The sequence below is a fragment of the Melospiza melodia genome, chromosome 1 (assembly GCF_035770615.1).
Source record: "Melospiza melodia melodia isolate bMelMel2 chromosome 1, bMelMel2.pri, whole genome shotgun sequence".
Classification (NCBI taxonomy): Eukaryota; Metazoa; Chordata; class Aves; order Passeriformes; family Passerellidae; genus Melospiza; species Melospiza melodia.
Window position 1 is genome coordinate 168,187,655 of NC_086194.1, and position 16,042 is coordinate 168,203,696.

The following is a 16,042-nucleotide window of genomic DNA, read 5'->3' on the forward strand; positions in this document are numbered from 1 at the left end:
TTCACTTTCTGTTATTGTCGGTACTCAGCAGTTAGTTCTGCAGAGCACAACTGCTCCCAGCTTGCCACATGGTGATAGCAAAACCAGGAGTGAAAACCTTCCTCATCCAACAAGAAGTTTTTCCATTAACTTCACAGAAATTGAGAACATTATTACCTCACCCTTCAGCTAAGCATTTCCCTAATTCTTGGCTGAAGTAACATTCATTTTACTCAAATCCAAAGCACAGAAACCAGTGTGAATTCTGGTCACCTCCTTCTGGAGCCTCCAGCCTCTGTGATGGGGACCCTGGGGAGACAGTGACCAAATTAAAATGCAGCTCTTCAGCAGAGGCCACTTCTGGTGAGGCATTGCAATGTTGTGGAGAACACACCCATGGGACCCATAGCAGGAAATCTTCAGGCTGTGAGTGGGTGGGTGTTTGTGTTCAGACTCCAAATGAAAGCCCTCTATTTCCCACAAAACTTTTTGACAGAAATAAAAATATTTTGATGGATCAGAAACATTGTGTCTAAGTGAATCAACATTTTTCATTTGAGATTTTTTTAATGTAAATAGCTTCTTTTTCTAAAACAATTACATTTTGACATTTTAAAAAAGAGTTCTAAAACAAACAAGGCCTGAACTTTCCAACTGGATCCCTTAATTTCCATATTTTGCCCTAAACAAATTCTAGATCAATGCTTCCCACAGGTTCATGTTAATTGAGGTTAAAATATTTTTAAATGCCAAATATTTCACTGTAGAGAAAACAAAAAGGCATGATTAATTTTTCTATTCACAAATAATCTTCATCCCAGTTCTTATACACTAAATATTCTATTTATTCTCAAGAGATTTTATTTCTTAAGGTACCCATACACACAGAAAGGTTTTCTGAAGGCTTTCTTTTCTCTCAAGTAGTCAGAATTTATTTTTAAACCAGCAAGTGCTATGAATCACTTAAGTTAATACTTTCCATTGTACACTACTTTGTATTCATCAACAGAGAATTTCATCTTTTTTCAGGCAGCTTTGTCAAGGTGCCACAAGTCTCACCTAAGCATAATAATTCTGCATTTCCTACCATCTTTATTACTTTGTTGATCATTAAATCAATGATCTGAAAAAAAAGGATACATTCAACACTGATTTGAGGCTTACAGTAGATGTGCTGAGACTTGACAAATAATCATAAACAAACCAAGATAAATATTGCCCTTAAAATTAAAAAGGAGGAGTTTGTCTTCTACCTCAGCAGTTCCAGTGCTACAGACTGAAGCAGCAAAATGTTTAAATGATTAGTTCAGATTCCTGGTGAAAACCCACCCTCCTGACCTGCAGATCTTGAGCAACCTGGTCTAATGGAAGCTGGCAGGGGAGTCAGAATGAGAAGATCTTTGAGGTCCCTTCCGGCTCAAACTGTTCTAGGATTCTGTGGTTGATCCAACCAGAGCAACCACAGAAACAAAGTGAGCAGGAGTCACTGGGTAGAGTATCGCACAATGATGGAGAGGGAAGGAAAAAACCATTTAAGTTGTCTTCTTTACATATCGGCAGCAGTGTCTGTGTATCACTTGGTGAGAAATTTAGATTTTTGGGATTTTCAGTATGTTGTGGATAGAAGCAAGATGGAGAATATAGGGTGTTGCCCTGGGTTTCTTCTTCATACTCCTTCCTTCTTCTCCATGGGTTTGGGTGGCATTTTGTAATTGGGCAGAGAAGCGTGCATTGCAGTTCTTTGGGATCAGTTATTGGTTAAAAGGGAAAATAATCCAGGTATCAGTCCTTAATTGGATAGTTTAGTCTTAAAATGGCTCACAAGACACTGTTAGCCACTGAATCACTGTCTCAAGTGCCTTCAATCCAGACCCAGAGAAACCAACAACTGGAACCCTCACACATCTAAGAGGACACAGAAGTGAAAATTTCTGGACGTTTCCAGAACATATCATCCACTACAGAGAGGAACAACTGGATGAGCAGGGCACCAGCAGAGTTGTGCAGCAACTGTCTAATCACAGGCTGGAGAAAGGTCACAAACTTAAATGGTGGCTACAACCACACATGTCAGCATCAGCAGCATCTCAACAGCCTCTGCAGCACCAGGCACAGCTGGTGAGGGCACCCCAGGCTGAGCTGGCACTCACATTCCCAGCTGGAGAGTAGCTGCTGTGAGAGATGCTGGTGTGAGACACTTGGCAGCTGCAGACAGAGGCACAGTGACTGTGTCTTAAAAACACCATCCAGGGTGACAGGCCTGTGTGTGGAGTGGAGGAAGGCAGCCATGGGCCAGGGGCTTGGTTTACTCCTTGGAATCTTGGATTTTTTTCCTCAATTCTACACACTTCAGGCTTTAGGTATTTACCTGGTATACTGCTGCTCTCCTTGACTTCAGCAAGAGTCAGGAAGACTTGCAGTGAGTGAGGCAGGATAAATCTGCAACCACACTCATGGGAAGTACAGGCTCTACAGTAACAAAAGGAGAATTCCAGGAGAGTTCTCATGGAGACAGTGATGACTTAACGTCATAGAAGCACAGAATCATAGAATGTCCTGAGTTGAAAGAGACCCACAAGGATAATGGAGTCCCACTCCTGGCCCTGTATAGGATGTCCCAAGAAACCCACCATGTGACTGAGAGCATTATCCAAATATTTTTTGAGCTCTGTCAGGTTTGGTGCTGTGACCACTGCCCTGGGGAGCCTGCTCCAGTGCCCAAACACCCTCTGGGTGAAAACTCTTTCCCTAATATCCAAACCTGCTCTGACAGCTTCATGCTGTTCTCTTGAGCGTAATTGCTGGTCACCACAGAGATCAGTGCCTGCCCCTCATCCTCCCTTCATGAGGAAGGTGTGGACTACAATGAGGTCTCTGCCCTCAGCCTCCTCTTCCTCAGCCTGAACATGCCAAGTGACCTCAGCTACTCCTTGTGTGCCTTCCCCTCCAGGCCCTTCACCATCTTCATGGCCTTCCTTTGGACAATTTCCAATAGCTCTGTGTCCTTACATCCTCAGCCTCTCTTATTGCCACTCTAACAGCAGTTGTAAGAATTCAGGTGCAATTCTTTCCATAAATTTGTGGATTTACTAAGTACCAGACACACTTCATCCTTTTGGAAACCAGCTTTCAACTCCTTCCCCCACACAGAATAAGTTATTAAGGTACAAATAAGAACTGATGGTGAATAAGGGAAATTTCCTCCACTAAATGTGTTTTGTTTTAGTTTTTTTTCTCTTAATGTGAACCATAACCTCTGCAAATAGCAGAAGAGTACCTATTTCATTAAGAGGATCTGTATGTTCCCATAAATGCACCCACACATAGTGCTAAATTACTCTTTCAAACAAAGGGTGCTGCATCTCTGAACCACTACAGAGGTGTGCATGAGCTGTCTCTGAAGCAGCTCTCTCAGGAGCAAGGAACAGAGGCTGCTCTGCTTGGGCTAAAGTCCCCTTCTCCCAACATCTGTGCATCCCAGTGATGTCCTGCTACAGCTGGGCACCAGGCTAAGTTATAGTGCCTCTGTTATCCAAGCTGGCTCATGGATCTTTGCATCTTTCAAATCCAAATGCTGCTTCTGAACAAGCTACATTTTGCCAAATATGCCATTTATCCCCTGATTATATCTTAGAACCAAAATCCTTTAGTATGCATAATGTGAAGCAATGCTGGGAATGTTTCACCATTTTTCCCCTGTCCTAGTCCAGCAACCAGCCAGGAGTGCAGAGTGGGGCATCACACAGAGGAAGGCGGTGGCAGATCACAGGAAATGTGGTCCTGCCCTCCAAAATGCCAGAACAGACTGGAAACCTGAATGGCAAAGGCAGTAGGAATGTGTATGATTGACTGAAAACAAAAGATCACTTATGCCATAAAGACAAGTGTGAAGGGTGTTTGGAAAAGAGGGATAAGGCTCGGGATGTCTGTCCCCTAGTCCATATTCTGACAATAAATAAGTTTACACTTGGTAAGAGGACATACATCGACAGTGTAAATGGCTGTTCCTCAACTATTTGCCCAGGCTCCTGTTCAGACAGTGAAGGCAAAGCTTGAGCATGATTTTTCTGTCCTAAAGCATGCATTTTAAAGGAGTTATCTGGGTAGCACCTTAGAAGTATCTACTTCTCTGCCCTGTCCACAAAAAGAAAGATGGTGGCTACTTTGAATGAAGCTGATTCTACTAAAGTAAACTGAAATAAATTACCCTCATGATCAGCATCTCAGACAAAATGCACTCCTAGGCCTGAACATTACCTGATAGAAGAATTATCAATGTCATTTCAGCATGGGGATCCTTGTGTAAAAATGTGAGGGGGAATGAGCAAATTTCATTGCAGTTCAAAGTACTCCAGGATTATATGAGTGGTCCCCAAAATTAAAGGGGCTGGCGTAGGGCACAGCATTTATCCTCTGATGGTCTGGCTGCACAAACTAAAGTCTCACAGGATGAGCTAGAGCCAATATCCCTCTAATTTTGTACCTGTGCAGCCATCAGAAGAAATATTCTCACCCAATGCAAGCCTGCATTCCACAGTGGGAGCAAACAGAGGGGCATCACCTCCAGACAGTTTAACTCCAGAGGTGGGACAAAGGCAGAAAAGAGGATTTCTGATGAGAACATTATCCCCATCACAAATGCACCATGGCTGAATAACCATCTTTGATTATGAAATGAACTGGAATGGACAGTGCTTAAACCCAGATACACTTCAGCACTCACATGGTATAGCTGGTAGCACACACAGATTTTTAAATCGTGTATCTGCCTTAAGACTAAGAAATACTGTTCTTTCTAGCCAGAATAAGCTACAGGGATTCTGTTGCCAACCATAACATATAAAAGAACCTATAAAATTACAGTCACACACTAAGGCATATGTCTCACATTTAACTTAATGTTTATCTTGTCAGGAAATTCAGCTAGACCATGCCAACATTTTGTTTCATTCATGCTGTCTTCAAAATCATCTGTTGTTGAGGGAGGAAAAGCAAGGGGAGAGAAAAGAAAATGCAACAGAATGATCTATATATGTATATATACATATATATAAAAGAGACAAAAAATATAATAAAAAATAATATAATAAAATTAATCTCATAAATAAGGCTCAAACCCAAAAGTGTCATATAAAGGACTCCATAGTAACAGCATTCACCTTTACTTTACTTTACATAGATTGAAGTTGCCATCCTAAATTTCATCTGTAAAATAAACAATGATTCTGAAATTCTAAGTCACAACATGTGCCCTTCACATATCTACAACATGGAGTCCTTTATTTCTGATAAGCCTTATTCTGCTGAAAGGTTTTGTGGGTGTTGGTGCTGAGGAAGTCACCTTCACACACTACAGACCTGGTATCAGCCACTCCTGAAGAACACATTCATCAGAAAAATCAATTGGAACACAAAAAACGCAAAAGAGTGAAAAGGCAGCTACTTCTTTCAAAATTATCTAAAATATCTTTATTTCACTCATATAAGGAAAAAAATTATTTCCTTACTTAAAACACAGCTTACACAAGTAAATAATTCATCATCATGAATTATTTAGAGATATGTGGACTTAATATGTTTACAAGTCCCAAGCTGTTTTACAAAAGAGGAAACATTTATATAATTGGCCCTCAAACTCTTTTTAAAATGCTCCTGATGCTGAGGGTTCTGATTATCAGTGGCACTGGTCCTGAAAGAAAAGCTTTTATAAACAGAGTGTTTGGTGGGAAGATGAGAGCAGTGGGAAATGACTAAGTGAGGTGATCTTTTCTTAGTAATTGCTGATTATTGCTGCTGAACAAGATGATTCTTCCAAACGCCATCCTGTAAGCCTTGAGTTATCTCAGGTGTGGTAAAAGGTCTCCAAAGCAGACAGAATTAAGTCACTGACCTGAGGCATCATCTCCCAGAACAGGCATGTGCCATGGACAGACACAGGGCAAGCCAGCCCCACTGCACTACAAACAGCACCTTCCCCCTGCAGTGGGTATTCCACAAATCCCCAGAGGAAGCCACTTATGCTGAGGAATAAACCTGCCCTTGACAGCCCAAGAAGGCTTTTGATAAGTTCATCTTCACCTCTGTCCTGCTCTGCACACCACCCTCCTCTCAGAGTTGCTGTCAGTTTCCCCTGGATATCTCCATGGTCAGAATTCCTCATGGAAATGCTTTTTACAGGTGCTGCCAGACCTCCTGCCTCACTCTCAAAACTCTCTCTGAAAGCTCCTGATGACCCTGGTCCTTACAACTCAGAAAATTTTAGAAGCCATTCACTTTCTGTAATAAAAGTATAAAAAGCTGGACTAGATAAAGCCCTAAGAAGGCTGGTCTGACCCCACAGTTGACCCTGATTTTAGCAGGTGATTGGAATAGATGTTCCTCCCAACCAGAATTGTCCTATGAAACTACCCTGTGAACAAAAATAGCTTTTTGCCATTCACTTCATCAGAGAGTAAGTGCAATAGCAGTCCCAGAAAGAAGCAAAGACTGGCTAAGAAAGACAGGCAAGGAAGATTGTCATTCCTGGTGCTCCCTTTATTAAGGTAACCTCAACTCAGAGAAGCCCACACAAGAAACATCTATTCCAAGAGAAAAACACTCTGTGCTTTGCCTGTTTTGCCTCCAGCTGAACCCTCAAACTCCAAAGAGTCCCAGAGGAGACACAAAGGAGATTGATGTCTTTGGATCTCCTGGTTGTAATAAAAAAAAAACTAAAAAAAAAAAAAAAAGTACAAAAAAAGCTCAGGTGCATTGTGGAAAGGGCTTACCTCTGTGTTGGATCTTATAAAACCATTTCTGTTAGCTGACATTTCTTCATGAAATATCCTGACAGGTTCTGCTCTGAGGGAAGCACCTGTGCTTGTACAAACACCAGGCACCTGGCTTTGGAGGGAAGCAAGGCAGGAGTGATGATGCAGCCCCTGTGTTCCTCCTGCCTGCAGGTGAGGTGACCAAAGTAGCTCCAGCCATATCCTTGTCCATTCCCATCCCAGCCACAGGTTTCAGTATTCAAACAAGTGAAGGAGTCCCACCACAGCTGGGTTTTATTACATATAATGCAGAAATTTCAAATTAGAGCATTCAGGACTTGCTTGTTGTCTTCACTGTCTCAGCACTTTGTGTTTGTATCTTTTATCTGGAGACAATGTCTCATCACTTGTGCCCAACACAGTCAATTAACTCCCTCTTTTCAGAGAGCACTTTTCCTCATCCAGGCTGTGCTAGGTTAGAGGTTGGACTTGATGAGCTTTAAGGTCTTTTCCAACTTAAATTGTTCTATGATTCTGTGATTCATCTACAAGGCGTTCCTCACCTTTGATCTACCATCTGACAATGCAGTAGAGATCTATGTTGCACTGCTGATTCTGGCATTAGATGTGTCCTAATTTCATCTAACTAACCTATTTCAGGGTACCCTATCCCCACTGCATCTCTGCCACTTTTAGCTTATTGTCATGGAGATTTTGAAGCTCAGAGCAGAGAAACATGTACATGCTAAACTGAATTTCACCCATGCAGAGCCCAAGTGAGAGGCTGGGTAAACCCTGGGAGGTGGCAGGAAAAAAACAGATCAATCCCCTTGACCACATTGTGCAGCAATAACTCCAGGGCTCATAATTCAGCAGCAATCTTGACATCTGCTGTTTGTCCCCAAGCAGGAGCAGGGAGCAGTGGAGCAGAGTAGCCATGGTTACATCTCAGCCGCTGCTGCTGGTCACTCCCATGTCGTTGGGTGACTCCATGATCACAAAGTCCCAGCCTGGGACAAGCTGGCTTAACAAGTCATCTGGTGCAGCCCATTTGACCCTATATAGTCTGATTATGACTCTGGATAATGATTAACTTTCCAAGGATATTAATTAACTTGCTCTGAGGGGCCTTGCACACCTAAGGTAGCATTAGGCAGTCACACAAATTAATCACTACAGGGCACTGCAGATCCAGCAGCTGCCAAAAACAAAGGGAAGCCATTCCCCCCACTGCCAGAGTCCAAAGTGCCTTCAGCATGTGCTGCTGTAGGCAAGAGGGTTATGCTGGTGTGTATTTTTAGTTCAACTAGCAGAGACTATTTCTGCACTCCGATGTCTGATGCTGAGCTAGCCCACCTTCTGTTTCTCCATCAGGGTATTATTATTAGCTGCACTAAACCAATGAGCTCCTCAGCACAGCAAGTTTGATAAAGCACTAATGTCACCCACTACCAACACAAGGCACCTAAAGAAAACAAGGCCTGATTTACAATGCTACTAAAAATTAGCAGAAGTCTGATGATCATTCTTCACTAGCTTTTTTCACTGTTTTTTTTTCTTTTTTTTTTCCAACAATCTTTCTTCCCTCTTCAGACAAAAGAATTGATGCAATCCAAAAGAATTGAAGCAATCCAAATGAATTGATGCAATCCAAAATCTATTCCTCCCTTCCCCACCATAAAAGAAATAACACATCTAAGGGCTTTTCATATCACCTTCTGGAATTATTATTCATCTCCATTTCATCCATTCATCCATATGGACATCTTTCAAAAGAGTAGCCTTGCTGAAATAATGTCTATCTGCCTTGTAATCTTCTGTCTCACAATGCCCCTGACTTTGCCACCTGGTTCCCCAAGCAAAGACAAGGGATGTTCAGGTGGTTGTGACATCCCAGGCTAAAACAGCAGAAGCAGCAGCTTGACTTTGATCCATCCATGGCAGTCAACAAAAGGTTTTCAACCCAGAGGGCTCAGACTTTCTCAAACAACAAGCTCTTCACAGCCTTGTGCATTATCTTTCCTTCTGAAAGGACTTTTGTGCACGGGGATGACTCCTGCTGTTCCTGAGGTCAGTGGCAAACATCCCACAGCCTCCAGTGGTGCAAGGGCTGGGTGGCTGTGGAGCAAAGCACTCTAGAACATCACACAATGAGACTTTATTTCCTCTAATATCTGCTGTGGCAAACTGCACCCTCACACAGCTCAGCCTAAGCACAGCTGAAAAGGGAGAGGGAAATGGAGAGGAAACACTGAGGCACAGGCAGAAAAGATAAGTTTTCAGCTGAGATTTTAAACCAAGACAGGCAGGAAAAGAAAATAAATAGCACTGTGAGACTGCAGGGTGTAGAACAGGTTTATTATGCAGGGCAGTGTACTCTGTAAGAGCCTGTAAGAAGAGATCCTTGCAGCAGCAGACACTGCTCAGTTCTAATGAAATCCATCTGCCTTGTCCCACAGAGATGCTCATGTCCTGTGACGTGGGATAGTTGGGCCCTAACAGTGCAGGAGAGCTGTGCAGATGTGAGCCAGTACCTGCAGCACTCAGGTGCTCAATCACACAGAGGGAGAGAACTTGCTACAGGTACTGGCAGACTGCCAGCTCAAAACCTGTAGCCCAGAGCTCTCTACAGAAACTGAAATACCAGTAAGAACCCAAATTTATATTTAGAGCACACAAATCCAGAAAAGTGGCATACAAAGAGATGCCATCTCCCAAAAGTGGGTGTTGCCCCATTCTGCCCCATCACCTCTGAAACAAATGGGAGAATTTTTAAAGCAAATAAAATCATTGGTTTCGTGTAGACACCTCAAAGCTGACACTTACAAGCCAAGGGCATATTTAGCAAGAATATGAGGTTACATCATCTACAGGCATCATCTCCCTGCAATGAGGTCAAGTCAAAGCCACTGAGCAGAGCAAGAGGCTATGAGTGGAAAGGAGGAGATAATTTAACAGAGATGTCAGTTTTCATATTGAAACACCTTTCCTGTCCAGGATTCAGTGGATGAAAATCCTGGTCCTATTGCTCTGTTCTTTAAGAAATAATTTTCAAACAACAGGATTGCTTTTCCTACTGCCATAATGGTGTTGGCAGTATGGGTTGACAAATTGACCATGATACAAGCAACATTTCACTCAAGCCACATCCTCCAAATAACACTTACATTCTCTAGGGCCGTAAAAAGGTCATGGGACTGTGCTTGCCAGTGTCAGAAATAAATGCAATGTTAACAATGAGAGAAATTACACATTAGAAGATGGTGCAGAACCAGATTCGTTCCCAGTCCTGCAGATCTGCACAGCAATAAAATGGGGAGGTTTTTTGCCCAACTAGCTGGACCAAAAAAGAGCCTAATCCTCCCCAGGCTGCTAAAAGGTGGCATCAGGGTCCTAACAGCACAGGTAGTCCCTATCAAGCCAAGTTACAAAAATAAAATCCCAATTGTCATTGTGCTGCATTCTGTGAATCCTCAAAAGCCAGTGACCAGGGTCTGAAGTTTACATGCAAAGAAGACAAAAACATCAATTTATTGTCACACCACTGCTATGCATTTTCAGTTCAAATCTGTTGTTTAATATCTGCAGTTTTGCATTAGGTGGGTATATATACCAGGAAAAGGTCAAACACTGCTTATGTTGTCTTATTCCCATGATCCTAAGGATGAGAAAAGACAACAGGTAGGAAGAGCATATCAGGATGTTGCATTTACCTGCAGTGCCTCATGTGCAGTAAGAGAAGTAAATTTTGTGGGTCCCTCTGTGACCACTGAAAATGATCTTAGTACTGAAACATACCTGGGTCAGAGGTGTGGGGGCTACAAAAAGAAAGAATTCACCAAGGAATGTCTGAACCCAAGTGAGAAGCAGAAATGCCATGAGATTTCTGGCAGATTTGTAGTAGGACTAGAAAGAGCTTCTTCCCTCTTCCCCCCAAAGGTATTCTCTTTCAATATGGGGCAGCACATGGATGTCAGCAGCATCTGAGTGTACAAAATTCATAAATTCTTCCTTTTACACTTTGTTTGCATGCTCCATCTGTGGCAGTGGAACGGGGAAGAAATAAAACTGCTGAATAACACAGTCCTTAATATTGCAGGCACTAATAATAGGATTAGAGAGAGAATAAAATCATATCCTCTTGGATTTGGAACATTTGGAGGAAGCCAGCTTCTGAGTCACTCTCCCAATAAGTTGAGCTGAGGCGTGTCACGGTGCTGACCTTCTGAAGGAGGATCAGCCCAGCAGCCACAACTGCCCAGGTGGTTTCACTCCCTCCTGGAGCAGAGTTAGCAGAGGTCATGCTGCATCACAGGCCCTGAGGTTGCTGCAGCATGTCAGGCACTACCAGCATGCCAGGGAGGGAGCTGGGTACAGGGGAGGCCTGAAGAAACACACACAAAGTGAGACACCTGCACTGTTTGTGCTCGTGGACACAATTCTGTCAGAGCTGTGCTGGGGGAAGCACACACACTCAGATTGTCCCAACAGTGGGGGAAGAAGGTTTCAAACCATGACCAAGGAAAGTGATGGAGCCCAGCAAAGAGACCCAAAGCTTGCACCACCTGAGCCAGTGGACCAGAAAGGAATTAAAACCTTCCTGAGTGCTGATGGGGTGTTTGCTCAGTGGGCACAAAGATTCCCATTGCATCATCATGGGCATCATTTAGACCTAAGAGAACTTGCCAAGACCAGTCTGACTCTGCAAGAAGATGAAAACTGGCAAAAAAAAAAAAAGGTTATTTCTGTATCAAGTATGGATTTGGTACATTATTTTAAGGGAATTAAACAGACAGAGCAGTGTCAAGATTCTAATGCAAAGATCCCATTGTTCCCCTCCTCACTGGGAAAACTTTTCCATAGTTAAGTGTCTGTCTCATTAAACAGTGAACCTAGCCAATCACAATAGAGTGTAAAGGAAAAAAACCCACAATATTGCAAGAGGGAAAATAACAGAATATGATTATTGAATAGAATAATAAGCAGCAGTGTACACATAGGCTCAAAATAAAATGAATAGCATTGTTAAACTAAAGGACAGATAAAACATTTTTCTTCAAATCATATTTTGCTTCAACTTACTACAGGGCAGGATCTGAAAAAAAGTATCTTCCTTATTAAAAAAAAAATAAAAACCAAGCAAAACCTAAACTAATAACAACAACAAAAAACAATATCAACAAAAAATACCCAAACCCTGGCTGCAGCATTTCCAAAATACCTGCCTCAACCTGTTGGCAAATGCTGACTTTAGAACAACATGCTACTATATAAATCTTCTTTTGGTCTGAGCTCTGAGAGCCACAGTGGGTGACTAATGAAAATTATCAAGCAAGATTATGAAAGATGCTTAGTTATATCATGAGATACACATTTTTTCCCCTTGGAACAGTGCTAGTGAACAATAAGTGAGCAGTGAGGGCGCAGCTCTTAACAGCCATGCACAAAACAAAAGAAAGACTGTGTTCCTGTCATTACTAAAGTCATAAAATAAAATATAATAGAGAAAAACATAAGGCAAAATGAAAAAAAATCTTTCCTAAGCTTTCCAGGTCAAGGAATGGAAAGAGCTGCAGGACTAGGGGACACTGAGAATTAAATACTGGATATCTGAGGTGGGGAACATCCTTGCTGTTTCCCCTGATATCAGCCTCAGTGCCCTGACTTTCCATGAACAGCCCTCCACAGAGGATTTCTCAGTGCTCATGAAAACATCAATCCTCCCTGCCTTACCCAGTGTCATTTCTAACAGAAGTTTTCAGCCCTGTAGCAATCAAAAGTCCATGTATGAACTCTGGCTCCTCCATAATCACCTGCCCACCTCCAGCAGGACTGTGCAGGAATACTTGCAGAGTGTTAATGTGCAATACCCAGAGCCCTCTGACCTTCAATCATCTGCTTGTGCTGATGGGAGGGTCACTGCTCTGTGCCTCACCGAGCTGCCCCTGGATTATGCACTGTACATCTCTGCAACACATGTAAACAGGATTTATTGTGGCTCTGTCACTGGTGTCTGAGTGTCAGACACATGAGCAGGTTTGCACTCTTTTTACATTTTGACAGACACTTTTATTCCCTCTCTGTTACTACAAAGGAGTCTCAAGACCTAAATATTCTCTGAATTTGAAGCAAACACCAAATCTCATGCAGAAATACACCATGTAATATGCCCAGACTCTTAAGGACTGCAGCCCTACAGTGCTTTAGTTTAATTAATGTAAGTATCCAAAATCCTCCTCTTCAGTTAAACTTGGTGTCTGTGAGCACTGTCATTACCACAAATCAAAGAGCCCCTTGTAGAGAAGACCTGTTGTGATAAGGTCAAGTTCCTCAAGAAATTATTTTTCAGATTGAAGCACTGATTCCAAATAGCTGCCTATATTTTGTTTTTCTATCCTTTACCTTATCAATTTCTCTCGGGATGGGAAATAATTCCCAGGTAATTTTTACAGCACTTCTACATAAGAACTGGACATGAGCTCCTGTCCACTGAGATTCCTTGTTCTGTAGCTTGCAGGAGGAGAATGTTTGTAAACATAGAGAAAAGGTGGGTAATTGCAATTCTGCCCTTTGCTCTGTACCTATAAACTTTAATTATATTCCAGCTCCTGCTGTTTTTAGGAGGATCTACAGACATAGCAAAATGTAGGACTGGGACCAAAAACCACTCTGATTTTCAATTCAGGTTGAACATGAGAGACAGGTGTCTCTTAACCTATGTACAAGGATATGCATATATATATATATATATATATACATATATAAATATATATACACACAAGTATACAATAATTGTGTTGGGTCATACCCAGACCATCCCCATGTCTGAATTATGAAGCATTTCCAGAGTTGCACAGACAAGGATGATTTAGGGAGGACAAGGGACACCAGAGAGGAAGAACAGGGTTTTGGAGAAGGAGACAGAGACAGCAGCAGTGTCAGAGCTCTTTCTCCTTACTGCTGACAATAACAAACAAACAAAGAAATAAAAATAGTTCTGTGGAAGTGGAAAGAGCTCTCTGCAGTCATTACACAGCAAACACTCACAGCTTAAACACTTGGCTTAAACTTCTTATTGTCCCTTCGTGCTCCTCAGACATACGCACTCACCCACTTCTATTTGCCTGCACAAGGACACTCCGCAGCTTTGTATCTCTTCTGTTTATAAAATGACAAGGACTGTCCTCATGTGCTTTTGGATCAGAACTATTCTTCCTACCTTCTGAAATGTACCCACTACATGCTTTCTCACAACAGATGAAGTGAGCTTCTTTTACAGTGTGGCCATCAGACACACATCTTTGAGATAATTTTATTTATATTTATTTCTTAGGAGGTTTAAAGGTTTAAGAGCAGTATTTTTGCAATTCTATACATACATATATTCTCAGGTGTGACTGCATTGATAATGTAATAATTTAGTCTGGTTTTAAAGCACTTAAGGTGATTCTGACAGTTGTGGACTCCAGTGAGGTTTCTAGTCTTGTCTATTCATATACCTCTCTGCTTTACAGCTCTCTGCTGAATATGATGAGAGAGATTTATTTGTAGAGTGGGTAGAGACAGAAGTCCGTTGTCGCATAATTTTTTTCCTTTAAGGGTTATTAATTACCACGTCAACCTTTGCTCCGCTGCCGCTGCCCACTTTTATTTTAGAAGCGCAGCCGTTCCCCGCTTTGCTCACATTGGGCCCCCCCACCATCCCCTTTTCCAACAACCTTTGAGAACATTATTTATTATTCCTCCTCTCTCTGGGTGGAGGAGAGAGAGAGGGACAGTATGGCAGGGATGGGGAACATGAGCTGGAAAACATGCTTGCCTGGAATTGTCATCACACCGCTGTTGGAAGGAGCGAGCCGGAAAACTCGCAGCCAACCCTCGCACGCAAACACACGCCAGGCACACAGCACATCGATCCCATCCCGGGGAGTTTGTGAGCAGCCCCACAGCTCTTACCTGGCTGGTCTGGGGTCCCTCTGCAGTGCAGCTCCCTCGGCTCCCTGTGCCCTATTGCCGCCGGGAGCAGCGGGGCCGGGGCTGTGACCGGGTGCCGGTGCGGGAAGGGGCTGGCAGCAGCTGGCTGCAGCCTCGGCTGCCGGGCTCTGGCTCCTGCCAGGGCTGCTGCTGCTGCTGCTGCTCCTGATGATGCCGAGGAGGAGGAGAGCCGAGTGAGGAGGAGGAGGATGCTGGCGGTGATGCTGTTGCCATGGTTACCCAACTCGGCGGCGGCACCGCTCAGAGCAACAGCTGCCCCAGCACCCAGATCTGCTCCAACCCATGGCTGCCAAGCAGCCCTCGGCGTGCAGGCACAGGGACGCCACCCCAGAGCCCCTCTCCATAGGGAAAGAGGCAGCCAGGAGGATGGAGGTCATTCCTTGGCACGGTTTTGGGGCTCTGGGAAAGCAGATGGAGTGATGCATCCAAAATGTTTGCATGCTGCACTTGCCGACAGAGAGCTCGCTGCCCTGCAAAGGTCAAACACCAGCTTCCAGGAGGAAGAAGTTTCTTTTTTTAGGGGGTTCTTGCATTTTTATAAAGAACTGAATAAAACAGCAAAGCTGGGGAAGTGAATGACTTTCAAAGTTGCTGCTGTAATGCAATTTTAAACTTTTTCTTTTTTAAACTGAAGGCCAACCCTTTGCCTTTAAATTGAGACTTAAAAGTTACTGTCTTGTCATGTAAAGGTTTCTTTACATAAAGAAATAGCCCTAGAAGTGAATTCCTTGTGTGAGAGAGAACTGCCTCTAACCACCAAACAGTGGAAAAAAAACCTTCCAGAAAGGAACCCACTGACACAGGACACTAATTCTTTCATGCATGAAGCAAACAAGCTGAACTTTGCCTTTGTCTAATGATCTGAAAGTAAGGAAGGAAAAAGACCTCAGGTGAATGGACTGCCACATGAGCAAAATACTGGGTATTAACTGAGAGAGACATGTGAAATCAAGGCATTCAGCTGCCATTTATCCATCAAAGAGGCATGTTGTGAGGCTCTCATTTTGCACTGGAACATCACAAGACACAAGGTCGCAACAATCAAATGTGACATCCATCCCAAAATGTCAGTGCAAAGCTACGTAATGCTCATAAGCCATGACAGTTCTTTCAGGAGCTGGCACTGTTTGCAGGACATTGTGAAACCCTGTCTAGAAAATACTGAAAAAAAAAAAAAAAAGAAAAACCACTGGTGGAAACTTTCTAAAGGGATTTGCTTCCTGTTGCCAGATCTCTGCTTGCAACCTGAATGCTGCAGATGATATCAATCTATGAGCTCGAGGCACAAGAAAATGAACTGGATGGTATTTCCTGGCAAA

At 42.9% G+C, this 16,042-nt stretch overlaps 1 protein-coding gene across 4 annotated transcripts in view; it reads right to left on the reverse strand.

Moving 5' to 3' along the window:
• FAM135B (family with sequence similarity 135 member B) overlaps window positions 1-14,997 on the reverse strand; it is a 206,120-nt gene extending 191,123 nt beyond the window's left edge. For all 4 annotated transcript variants that reach the window (XR_010030331.1, XM_063174595.1, XM_063174586.1 and 1 more), the window contains exon 1: window positions 14,685-14,997. The gene's annotated coding sequence lies outside the window, so the exon portion shown is untranslated. The remainder of the gene's footprint in view (window positions 1-14,684) is intronic.
• Window positions 14,998-16,042: the final 1,045 nt, after the last annotated feature.